Source organism: Leptonychotes weddellii, chromosome 13, assembly GCF_054177405.1.
Source record: "Leptonychotes weddellii isolate Sample4059 chromosome 13, ASM5417740v2, whole genome shotgun sequence".
In the NCBI taxonomy this organism is placed as follows: Eukaryota; Metazoa; Chordata; class Mammalia; order Carnivora; family Phocidae; genus Leptonychotes; species Leptonychotes weddellii.
Window position 1 is genome coordinate 49,513,818 of NC_138381.1, and position 7,373 is coordinate 49,521,190.

Genomic DNA, 7,373 nt, shown 5'->3' on the forward strand with positions numbered 1-7,373 from the left:
ATAGCGGCTGAATTGAAGCAGATGGTATACATTCCCTTCATTAACATAAATATAGACAGCATTAATGGAGACATGGTCCTTTCCTATCTACGAACCCTGCCCACCACCTGAAGTTTAAGTTCATGTCCAAAGACCTGGCATTCAGGAAGCACTGTCCCACTATTCCACCCATTTTGTAGCCGGGGTAAGTTTGTGTTCCTTCTGAGCTGCCTTTGACCTCCACGAAAAACAGCTTGAGCTTCAGAGAGTCGGGAAGATCGTATGAGATTCTGTAAGGCGCCTAGCACAGGAGAGCCAACTCCCTAGGAGAGAGCGCAGCTGCTCCTTGTCCCGTCCGGCCCAGGGGTAGTCTCTTCTGGAGGCACGGAGAGCTTCATTAGAACTGCTTCCTTGTTGGGCGCCTGGGTGGCTCAGTTGGTTGAGCAACTGCCTTCGGCTCAGGTCATGGTCCTGGAGTCCCGGGATCAAGTCCCACATCGGGCTCCCTGCTCAGCAGGGAGTCTGCTTCTCCCTCTGACCCTCCCCCCTCTCATGTGCTCTCTCTCTCTCTCAAATAAATAAATAAAATCTTTAAAAAAAAAGAACCGCTTCCTTGTAGCTGCCAGGCTTTCACGTGAAGAACCGGGACCGTGCAACACTCTCAATAAACATTATGACTACAGTATTTGGGGAATGGGCGGAGGACGCCACAGCCCCCTCGGCCAGCGCTCCGCTGCCAGGCAGGCCGCTTTCCCTTTAAGGACCTGTGCGCCCATCCCGCGGAGGGCGCCTTCGCAATTCGCGCGCTGCCACGAACGCAGATTCCTCCGCCGAGCCCCCCGCCCGTCTGCCCCGGATTTCCTTCTCTAGCTCCCGCCAGCCCGCTTCAGGGCTCCCGGTTCGCACTTTCCCGGCCACTAGTCCCGGGCGAGACTGTCTCCCAGCTACCGGGCCTAGGCCCGGCCTGGTCCGCGGACCCGCCCCGTGGCGACCCGCCCCCGAGTCCAACACGCACTTCCGGCAACGCGGCCGCTAGGAGGGATCCCAGCGGGCGGTCGGGAGCGCCCTGGCTGTCGTACTGCAGGACCTCATGACACAGAATCATGCCCTCCGCGGGGAGAACAACGAGCTCACGCATCTGGTGCGGTGGCGGCCGTGCGAGAAGGCCAACCTGCTGGCCCGGGTGTGTCCGCCCGCCGGCTTCCCTCACCACCACCCACCCCCGCCAAACGTTTAATGGACTCCGCCCGACTTCCCGAGTTTTTGATCCAGGCAGCCTCTTAAATACGGTTCTTAGAGGCCAGATTCATCAACGACAACCTAAAGGTGGCATTTTTAATTAGCCGCCTCACTGGGACGGCCGAGGAGTGGGTAGTCCCCTACATCGAGAGGGGACCCCCCAAAAGGCATCTAATGACAGAACTAAAATGGAGGCCCATCCTGGCTCAATTTCGAGGGCTTCGTGGACCCGCTGAAGCGGGAGTTTGGCTGAAACGGGTAGAAAACAAGCCGGTAGGGACCCCTCATTTGGGGAGGGACGGCTGTGAGCCACTGCACTTGGCTTTAATCCAGAAAGAGCTCTCCATCGCTTCTCGGCCTTTGGGCTAAGATCAAGTGCAGAAAGAGCTCTCCAGTTCCCTGCTGCTGGGCCCTGACCCCTGCTTGGAAGCTTGGCCGCCGCCTGTTCTTGCCAACCCACTGCCCTTGTACCCTGTCCAGCAGCCCAGCCACTGTCAGGGACCTGTGAGAAACTGAACTGACCATCCAGAATCACGCCCCTGCCACCTCTTAAGGCTGCTGCCCACTGCCTTTGAAAGGCAGGACCAACCTAGGAAGTGCCTGAGTTCGTCACACCCCGGTGGAAACTGATTTGGGTGGCTCAGGCCAGGAGACAGCTTCTAGAGTTAGTGTGCCGGCCAGCCAAATTGATGTTTCTCCCCCAGGAACCAGCTTTCTGTACTGGTTCCATCCTTAATTTTCTGTTCTGAAACCATAGGTCTCAAAGATTTTGCCTTTTGGGCAGAGGCACTGCACCATTACATGGAAAAAGTATTTACTTTTAAGACCTTAAATATATATCTTGCATTACTATATGCCCAGTACTCGGTGTTAGAGAAACAGATGCATAAGACAAAACATGACCTCAGGAGCACAGTTTTGTTCTGAGAAAAAATTTTAAGTGCATATTCTGATGTCTGGTAAAACATGCTTTTGTGTGTAAAGAATGCATATTGGATTCTTGTTTTAAGGCCTTTTAAACTTTTTACCCCATAGTTTATTTAAAACTATTTTTAACACATGCAGCTTACAAAGGAGACAGAACCCAGCTTGAGCAGTTTGTAGTTTTGTTACTGATTTTGTGAAGGTGGTGTTTTTAAAGATGCATATAACTTGTGGCCAAACCTCTATATTTTTGCAAAATGTGATTAAAAGACAGGTTATAACAATTATCATTGCCAGTTAGCATTATAGGAGTTTGTAAGGAAACTGGGCCCCTCAACATCTCTTATATACTACACTTCTGCAGCACACGTGTTCTAACAACAACAAAAAAATGAATCTTGGACATATTGACCAATAGTTTAAAGCAGTGGTTTTCCCACAGAAAAAAAATTATAAGATACGGCACCAAAAATTTTTTTCAACAAACCTCACAAGCGCATATTGGACAGGATACAAAAACTCCCTAATGAGCATCAACATTTAATAAGTCAAGGACAGCTAAAAATGTAACTCAGAAGTCAAAATATCTCATACTTACTTTTCTATAGCCACCCTTTTTTTGAGGATCATTGAGATCTCCACTAAAAGAAAAATAAGAGAAGTACATGAGGCTTGCTTACAGTTACATGGAGAGATAGGAGAGGGGAGAGAGGGCCACAGATCAGTGGCTTCCACATCAGATTTTTCCACCCCCGAAATCAGATTGTAACAGATCAGTTCATGATCAGTGATGATCAGTTCATCATTTTCTTTAGACTTCTGCTGAGTGGTCTGCAGGGAATGGTTTCACATCTGGCCCCTTGCCAATCTCACCTAGAAGGCCAATAGGCCACTGAGGCCCTCCTGACCTGGTCAGTTTCCTTATCTGCTAGATTGAGATGCTCTTCTATGTGGGCCTTTAATGCTTGGTATCTTTGGCCTTCCATTTCAATTCATAATATGTAGCCCTCAATATGCTTCTTCATTTTGGGGATAGTCTTCAATCACCTTCTGCTTTTCAAATCTCTTGAAGAGTCAGAGAAAGATGTGTTCATAGAGTTCGTGTCTATAATAAGTTGATCTTTTTCTTTCAGACCTAGATTTCAGCTTTGGCAAGTTCCTTCTGTTTCAGCTTCCTCACCTGGGGTACAGTCCTTAAAAATCCATCCAGAATTTTCCCCATCTCCAGGCATTTCATGTGGAGCTCCTCGTATTGCTTTTTAATGCCAGATTTTCCATTTACCTGGCTTTAACTGCCATGTCCAGGTCCTTCTAGCTAAACTGCAGTACATCTATGATGGGATCAACAGACAGAGGCAGGCAGCTCCATGGCCCAAGGACATACGGGGAGAGAGTCTATCACAGACATATCCAGAGCTCCTAAGAAATCAAATGCCACCAGCCTCACTTTAGATGGAGTTCCTCGGGAAGGCTTGGCATAATAAATGTTGTCTGTCCCAGTGGCCACAGAAATTAATTTACTAGGGCTGTCTTTCAGGAGTGGGTCAAATTTGAGGTATAAAAGACTGTTCTCAGAGATTAAATGTATGCTTACTGTGATGAGTACTGAGTAATGTATAGAATTGTTGAATCACTGTACATCTGAAACTAATATATACTATGTTAATTATACTGGAATTAAATAATAAAAAATATAAATAAAAAGTAAAAGAAAAGTGACTACCAAACAGAAGCCATGGTAAACAATCTCCAATAAAAACACATGACGTGAGGAAAAAGGAGAAAAAAAAAGACCATTCTCAAAATGGACTCCTTAAATGAACACATTTCAAACTGCTCCAAACAATTCACCTCCATCCCTGTGCTAGAACTTCAGCTGGGTCTCTGAAGCTCCCTTTTTCCCTTCCCCACCCCCAGACAAAATGTACTTATTCAGTACTTAGGAGGAATTTAGACATACAAGGAACTTCATATACAACACTGAAAGGGAGATTTTTACACATGAGTTAGAAGTGCAGGAAATTGGCCTATGGATACATGATTAGTAAGCAAGGGGGTCAGACTTGTTCTAATCCCACTAAACCACGTGCATCGCAAGTGTTAATATTCTGCCCATCATTTCTTACTCTTAAGGGAGAGAACTAAATTTCAGTTATGGCCATAAATCACAGTTTATACATCTCATATATTTTACATAAATAACTGTGAGTGCTGCCCTAAATAGCAATTCATGAGACTTCCAAAGTTGTCCTATTTGACCATTCAGAACCACAGCACTTTGCCTAAAGTACAAGCATTTTTACAATCCTGACTACCTTCAACAGGAGAAGCAAAGAGGCAATCTGTTTTCATTTCATCCATTGGCCCCTCTCTGAAACCTCGCAGAGAGTGAACTTATTGTCCAATATCCACTGCCACTTAAGAGTTAATAATAGGAGATTAGCTTTAGAAGATACTTAATATGATGACTTACCACAAATACACAGCATCAACAGAGCCGTAACATTCAACTGGAGAATTTAAAAGATGTTTTGGTATAAATCATGTAATTATTGGCTTGAAAATCCACTGCGATGTTCTAAAGTTCTCTGAGTAGCAGCAAACTACAAAAAGCTAAAAGCTAAAAAAAATCTTCACTTAATACATATAGAAGTTTTCGTCCTGCTCTTCATACTAGAGATTTATATATCAGAATGCACATTTGACACCAATGAACTTAAATTTAGAGGGGTAGAGTTTAAGACTATAACAAGATAACAGGTCTGCACATTGCTTTATCATAAACCAACTAATTAGCTTTCAACTGTGTTATATGCTCAGTAGTGTTAAGACCCCCCCAAAAGGCATCTAATGACAATTAAAATTATCTTGCCTTTAAGAATTATGATTTTTTCCTAGAACTGTATTCATTAATTCAACAAAAATTAATTCAGCACCAGCAATATGCAAAACACTGTTCTTGACCTTGCTAATTCTCCAGAACACAAAGCTAAGAGTCTTTACCTTCTTATAGTTAACAGTCTATTTGCAGGTCTTTCAAATAAAGAAACGGGTGCAAATTCTGAGCATGCACAAGTAATGTAACTATGTGTCCTCAGGCCCAAATTCACTGACAGCTACAGTGAACAGTTTCCAGCGTAAACCTTCCTTCCAACCTTCACCTTCCAACCACAGGCTTTCCTCATCTGTGTTCATGAGAGTGAAACCCTCCTCTTTGAGTCCATGTCAGGTTCTGGCCCATGTGGAGGAAGGTGGGCAGAGCTCACTGCCCAGACTGCTTACGTGAGCGGATGCACCCCCAACAATCCACAGTTCCTCCCTCACCTGCTGCTTCGGAGACCCTCCCCACTGATAGTGTGCTTTTTATCCTCAAGTGATTCCAAGTTTACTTCCAAAATTGAGGAATACTGATAAAAGGGAGATTTGCCCCACCCCCGCCCCCTCATAGAGAGCCAGGTGAACTTAAGAAGGGGTCCATGTGAAAAAAAAAAAGCACAATTGTTTAGTTTCTCTTGAGTTTGGCTTCTATAGCTTTACTATTTTGGGCATTTTGTGAGTTGCCAGAAAATCAGGCAACTCTTATATTAAATTAGAGAATGCGCTCTAGAGCCAAATGAGCATAATTATTTTTGGTAATGCTTTCGCTTTTATTTCCCTCTCTTACGCAAGTTGTTAAGATCTGACTATCTTAGCTAAAGTTAGGTTCATTTAATAGCTTTATTTCAGACATCTTAATTTCCTGCCAATTAATTGAAGGTAATTCACTAGCAGAGCAGGTAATGCAAACTGCAGATAACTATTAATTCAAGTAAAATAAAATCCTTCATCTTCCCGAGACCCTTTTCAAATGGTCTGCTGTCAGCAGTCCTCCACGGTGATTCTCACACGTGAGGGAGCATCAGCATCACCTGAGGAGATGATTAAAAACCACAGATTGCTGGGTCTGATCTCCAGTTTCTGATTGAGTAGGCATGGGTTGGCATCGGAGAACTTGCATTTCCAATTAGAGTTCTTAGGTGATGCTGATGCTGTTGGTGTAAGGATAAAACAAATTAGATGTAAGAAAAATACTTAATTCTCTCTGGTGCAAAGAAAAAAGAAAGAGCATTTACTTGAGAAAATCTGTCATTGTACATTCTTTCTCTGCCTCACGAAATGTGCGGGCACCTTTTTAAAGGCAAAGTAGGTCCTTTGCTCACTTAACAATCCAGGAATTTCTCTTTGAAATGGGACCTGGAACCATCACTTTGAAATGCAATCATCTGGAAGACAGCAGCCCTATCTCCCAGTTTGCTGGGAGAATCAGAGCCTAACTTCAGAAGGGACCTGGCTCCAAATTACAAACCTACCTTCTGTCATAACGTAGGAGATATTTATGTTTCCTTTGTATGAAGGCAATTAGTCCTCTTACTTGAGAATTAGTTACCGTTTATCTTGAGAACGTGGATGTGATGATTTTATCTGTATGCCTGAAAATTGGGTGGCATTTTTTTTTCTGTCTTTGCTACCTCTTTAGTGGTTTTCCTGTGATCCACATCACATTCTGATTTAATGTTTATTCAATAATAAAACTGTTTTATTTCGCTCCTACCTTTATGGACAGCTTTTCAAGGTTAACAAGAGATTTTGTTTTTAATTACATTTCCCTGACATCAAACTGTGCCACACTTTGAGTGAGAACCACTGCACAATATGAACCTAGATGTATATCTGTAATTTCTTCCTAGAATTTTACCTTGTTAGCTCTACCCTGTTCTTATAGCCTGTTAAAGTCTTTTTGAATCTTTGAATTTTGATTCTATCATCCTCCATACTTTATATCATATACAAAATGGATACATTTGTTTTATGTTTTCCATACCATCAGTAAGTTCTGGAAAGAGGCAGCAAGGATCCCTGTAACATGCCGTGCTCACAGGATTAGTCATCAGAAAGTTATATATCATATAATGTGCCAGGTACTGAAGACACAACTATGAACAAAACAGTCCTGACTCTCAAGGAGCTTACAGCGGGGAAGACAAAGAAACAGACTGTTGTGATGCAGGACTGCAGTGGGGAGGTAGGAAGAGTGTGCCCATAGTAGCACAAAGCGTGGCCCCTGACCTCAGCCTTGGAGGGCGTTATGGACGAAATGTTTGTATCCCTCCAAAATTTATAAGCTGAACTCTTAGCTCTCCATGTCCTGGTATTAGGAGGTAATTAGGCCATGAGGGTAGAGCCCTCATACA

At 43.8% G+C, this 7,373-nt stretch overlaps 1 pseudogene; it reads right to left on the bottom strand.

The window, feature by feature from the left end:
- Positions 1–2,591: 2,591 nt before the first annotated feature.
- On the bottom strand, positions 2,592–3,772 carry LOC145716892 (transforming acidic coiled-coil-containing protein 3 pseudogene; annotated as a pseudogene).
- Between the last annotated feature and the right edge of the window lie 3,601 nt (positions 3,773–7,373).